The following is a 5,920-nucleotide window of genomic DNA, read 5'->3' as shown; positions in this document are numbered from 1 at the left end:
TTTTTCTGGGTTTTTTTTTTGAGGTATATTAGAAATAATTCACAAAGAATAGTCAGTCATGCATAGTATTTGGAACTTTTTTGTTTGCTTAATGAGATGAGATGTGACTAAAATGAAATAAGTATCCAAAGGTAATTGGTATGATTGCATTTTATTTTAAAGCGGTCTTTAAAATATTAACATGTTGCAAAACCACCATATCCCCTGGAAACAGACCTTGAGTAGTCAAGAGAAAAAATGTACTCGCTATGGTTTGCAAATGCTTTAAAAGCTACACTACTTAAATTGTTCGTGTATTATTCTGCATGTTAGCACCAACTCACTGTTTAGGGGAAATATAATGTGTGTGTTGTCTTTAAATGTGTTTAAGTTGCCCAAAGATTACTTGAGAAAAAATTTCCTTTTAGTAAACTATCACGTAATAAATGTTTGTGGCAATGCTGAATGTTGTTTCTAAGTCAGACCACAAGGATTTCAGTACTGACATGCTTCTTCATAGGTGATTTTCCAGTAATGAAGGTTATTTGCTGAAGAGCAGAGATTTCAAATATTACTTGTAATTGCAAAGAGGACAAGAACATCATTAAGTTGAAATGCCTCATGATATCTGCTTTTCGTTAGTATATGTAATCGCTTCTGCGGAATCACAAGATAAAGTTCCAGCTAGAAGAGAGTCAAGTAAAGGCTATTGGACCCATGTAATTCTGAGGCAATTAACATGCTTGTTACATAAAAGGTGATGGCCTGTAGATATAATTTCAAGTAGTGAAATGCATTACTGCAGCTGTTCAGCTCTTAGATGTCGAGGTCAAGCAAAGCATCAGAGTATGTTCACCTCACTTGTTCAAACACTGGCATGACTATTCTTTTTTCCCCTTAATTTTAAACTTTTGGGTGGTTCTATTTGCTCGTGTTGCTGGCTCCTCTGTCATTGTCATGGGGATGGGAAGAGATTTGCTGCAGTTCTGGAAGGAAAGGTCGGAGCGCTCATGGATGGCTCGGGAGGGCAGAGCTTGGCACCGGTTACACTCACCCTTGGTGTGCTCTGGTGCCACATTCTTCAGCTCACCTTAGTGCTGTGAGCTGTGATGGAAATCACATGCCACGGAGATGCTCAGGTGTTACTGTGATGGTGAGCAGGTGTATAAGCACATGATGTATTTGTATGCTGTGCTTTTGACCAATAAAGAAGCTACCTCAGGGGTAAATCAGCCACTCTGGAATGGTTGTTTTTGCTGTAATTTTTCTGTGAAAGCAGCAATTGCTATCATCAAGACCAGGATCCTCACCTGTTGGCTTTCCAGCTCAGCAGCTGGACAAAATCCTCAACTTCTTTGATGGCTCTGATTAGCCGTTAGGCTTTCTGTATAACGTTTATAGAAATCATTCTTAATTTTATCAAGTTGGTTTTTAGTTAGATGAGTTGATTTTTGTAGCATAACTTTTTCTTTCTGAGAAGCGTTCAGTGTTTACATGGACACGCAGTTCTTCAGGCTAAGTGAAGCGTGCTTTGTTTTTTTTGGGCAGGCCTTATTGTTGCTGCACAGAATTTTGTTCCCAGAAGGACGTGATTTGCTTTGGTAGAGTCACAGATTAGTAATGCCACAACTATTTGGTGCGTGCTGAAACCTTGGGGCTGCCAGCTATTTTGCTTATTCTGGGTTTGTACGTGTTAACTCCTTGCTCAGAGAAATGCTCTGCTTCCACTGCTCTTGGTGAGGAAGAGTTCCTGTTGGTGTTTCGTTATGGAGAACAGATGTGTTAGCACAATCAAGATGACAATTGCCATTTTTTATTGGCTGTGACAAACAGTCTGAGTCATAAAACGCTACAAGGAATGACCGGTTTATTATTTTTTAAACACAATCAAGCTAGATACCAGTTTGACACTGCAGAGAAACTAAAATGAATTTGCATTGTACAGCCATTCATATAGGTGAGATTTCCAATTTAGTTGATCGCTGTCGATATCTGTATCAGGCTGCCTGCAGCCCAGGGGTTTTCAGCTGCTGTTGGAAACAAAGCCTGAGTTATGCAGTCGCTTGTAGCTTTTTAAAACCAGGTTCCCTTGCGGTTGCACAGTCCCCTTTACCAAAACTGTTTTTGTGCTGCGTGGAATTGCTGGTGTGGTGACAGTGACTCCTGCAAGGGGCGGGACCTGTCACGAGTGACTAAGGAGAGAACTGAAATGGGAAAACTGTTTTTTACAAAGCAAGAGTTCTATTTAACATCATTAATTCAGAACGTGTCATGCTTTTACGTATGCGATTCTCTTAATTGTACATCTACAGAATAAAGGTTGTGTGTAAGCTACAAGATGGGTTTGCAAGTGTGCCTGCGAGAAGTGTTGCAGGTGGGTTTTCTTTCCGTGTTAGGAAATGGTGTATGCTTGTTTCTGGGGAAAGGATTCTTCCTACTTGGAAACTGCAGCCAGTTGGGGAGCCACTGGGTTTGGTTACCTGCAGAAAGCAGGGCAGTGAGTAGTTTTGGTTTCGTTGTTCCCAGTGTCATCTCTATCTGTCAGAAATGTTTTAGTGCTCTCAGCTGACAAGCCATTGGCTATCCTGTTCTTCAAACTGTCCCTAACTTTGTCTCGTCCTTCCTGTGAATGACTTCTAGTTATTCTTGTTTTCTCCTATGTAGTCATAACGCTTTTAGTGTTACTCATTTCCAGTTTGTCCTTTGGTTTTGAGCAGTGTGGAGAGCATCAGTCTAGATGCATCCGATTAGCCACAGGAGAACTTAAATATCTTTTTTCCTTTTCTCCTTGCTCTGTTTTTTCCTTTTGTCTCCTCCCAAGATACTCCACCAAACTAGCAACCTCAGGACATCACAGGCAGCTACGTAAGAAGTGGGTTATCATGGAGTGTCTTGTGCGGTTGAGTATTCCACTTAAATGTGCTTTGTCCCTGCTGTGTATTTGCAGCCTACCTGGGTCCCTTGAAAACTGAGGTAAAATCGAAGCTGAGATCTTTTCCCTTCTTTTCCTTCCCTTTCCACAACATAAGTTTGCTTAATGATCCAAACCTTGTTTTCCAATTCAGAAACCTTGTGCTTTAATTGGAGCATGTCACCAACATCACACGCTGTTCCTTCCAGCACTTTGGGCAAGGCTTTTTTCTGTACCTGTAAATAGACTGATTAACTCAAAACCCCTACAGAACATCTGAGAAATTGCTCTGCAGATGCCTCAGGAGCTCTGAAGATTGACCACAAATCACTGCCAGAGCACTAATACTTAGAGCTGTTTACAAATGTAGTGTGTGTGTTAGCATTAGTCTCTTCTCATTATGTCTTTTTTTTTTTAAGTTTATGTTCTTTTTATGTATTAAAATCTCTTTTGGCACTGGAGAGAATGCAAGCAATATGCGTGTTCTCAGCACTCTCTGCCTGAAGGGGAAGGAGCTAAAGGAGTGTTAACGGAATTGCTAGAGCCAGAGTTGGTTTCTCCAGGATCTTTTCCACAATGGCAACATACTTGCAAGTTAGTAGGAAAGATAATTTCTCATTGATGGCTGGTTGGCAGCAGGCTTACTGCAACCAGGTGAGAAGCCAATAAGATCTTCCAAGCCCGGAGGTGTTTCACAGCCTTGTTGTAATACGGTGTTCATTATGAGATGCCTCTGTTAAGGGCATCTAACGCCAGCTCTGGCTCTGGGTTGACTCCCTTCTACTTTCCAGTAAGATGCAAGGGAGAGACAGGCTCTCTCCCAAGCTAACTGTCCTAAGCTGAGGCAATGAGCCCAATGAATAGTTAAGCCCTTTGTTCTATGAGCTGGTAAGGGAAATCTAGGAAGATGACAGCTCTCAGTCCTGCCAGTTACTTGCTGTGACCTTTTCCATCCTCGTCTAACTCACGCATCCTGGATCATCTCAACACTGCACCTGAACGTGTAGATTTTCTTTCGTGCCATCTGCAGAGTGCTTTGTGTCTGCCAGACTGATTGCTGCTTCCTGTGGTGTGGGAAGATCGACGTGCTCTGTAAATGTCCTGCTGTGCATCACTTGTAGCTGATTGAGTATATGAGGAATTTGTGGTCCCTTTGCTGTGAGGATAGATGGCTCACAGGGAACAATGACATGAAATCCAGAATCCCCAGGGGTTGGGGAAGTGTGGGTTTAGACTCTGAAGGTCAAATTTGTGTCTGGTAAGTAAATCCCTCGTATTAGAGTGGCCTTTTCTGCGATAACAGGTAGCTGAAGAAGAGAATAGAAAACAAAAATGAACATTGATTGGCCGCTTGCCTGCTTAAGATTGTATCTCTTCTTTTTGGTCCATGAACCAGTTCCTCGTGCACGCCTGGCTGGCTGGGGGGAGCAGTCTCATGCTCTGCATGGCCATATCAAACATCAGCTGGCAGTGCATGGTAAACAGCGTCGTGCCAGTGTGGTGGTGCACAACCTTCTGCTGCTGGGGAGGGAACGTACAGTTTTCCCTTCAATGAGGAAAGAAATGTTCACTGTGAAAACAGGAAACTTGCACTTCGAGAATCTGCACGAATCACAGTAAGCAGACGGTGGCTAATTCTGTCTGACAGGGGATTTCAGTTAGACATAGATTTCCTCCCGTATGAAAGGGTGAGCTCTTTATTTGCTGTGAATGAAAGCCGCCACAGATGACCGTACACTGGGTACATCAGGAAAGCGCGCTATGTCCAGTGAGAGCGCATGTGGTCCACGGGCACCGGCAGAAAGCTTTACCTATGAGAAGGATTCAAAGGGCACACCAACACAGTATTAAATTACAACGCCATCAACTTACTGCTGACAGGCTCCAAGAAGCAGCACGAAGTTCTAGGAGGAGGAGGAATTTTGGAGGTAAACAGCTGCATTGTGCCAATGCCTTCCAACCCCTTTGCTAGATCCCTGGGCATAGGTGGCCAACCCCAGAACAGCGGCAGCATTTCAGTTGGCACGTGGTTCTTATCTTGATATTTTCCACTGTATCTTCCACTGCAGCTCACGATGAACTACAGTTGTTTCCAGAGAGGAGCCTGGAAGTGATTAATGGAAAACATTCTGCCTGCCTTGACTCTGCATTTGCTCCTTTCCTACTGTATTGCCCTGCGTTGGTCTGATCTATGCAGCTCTGCCGAGTTTCAACTCCCACCAGTAGCACTTTCCTTTTCCCTTCCTGGTTTGTGGATTTTCAGCTTTAAAACACTAAAGCCTCCATCTTTCCCCCACGAAATGGTGTGCTTCCACATTAAAGTTATGCTGTAGCATTTAGCTGCGATTCATATTCATCGTGGAACTTAGTTTTTTAAGGTGCTGCTTTTCCTCGGGACCAAGTTTTTCCAGACACTTTCTCACTATGTCAAACGGATTCAATTTCACGTTCCTTTGGACTAAATATTGTTGCTTCAGCTACCTACCGCTTTCAGTTTGGCTGCATAAAAGCAGAAAGAACTGTCGTGCACTTTTAAAAATTTATTCATTGCAGTCCATGTGCAACACAACAGAAAACTTTGCAGAGTACTTGTGATTTCTCACCAAAATACCAACTGGTTTAGAAGGGTTGACTCTTACTTATGCATGGAGAAGTGTTTTCATGCATCTGGCCGCCCAAGCGCTGCGTACAGACCTCACGTCCCCCGAAATCCACGAACACTGCCTGCAAGTGGTACAAGATGCTCTCGGGAGCTGAGGACCAAGGTTCTTTTCTTACAAATTTATCTCCTTTGAGTGCTTTAGAGCAGTATGAAGACAAAAGCTTATTGCTTTTTAAAGATACTGCTATTTAAAATGGCAGTAACATGTGGCTTTTTCCTGGATAACGCCAATGAAAAGCTTTACATCCTTTTTTTTTTTTTAATAAAAGACAGCCTCTTTTTACTATTTTTTTTCTCTCTTCTAACTAACAGCTGCTTTTACTCCTCACCTTTTTTGCTGCTGATGAAATTAGGAAAAGACATCTTTA

The sequence above is a fragment of the Meleagris gallopavo genome, chromosome 4 (genome assembly GCF_000146605.3).
Source record: "Meleagris gallopavo isolate NT-WF06-2002-E0010 breed Aviagen turkey brand Nicholas breeding stock chromosome 4, Turkey_5.1, whole genome shotgun sequence".
In the NCBI taxonomy this organism is placed as follows: domain Eukaryota; kingdom Metazoa; phylum Chordata; class Aves; order Galliformes; family Phasianidae; genus Meleagris; species Meleagris gallopavo.
Note: the sequence above shows the minus strand (reverse complement) of the source record.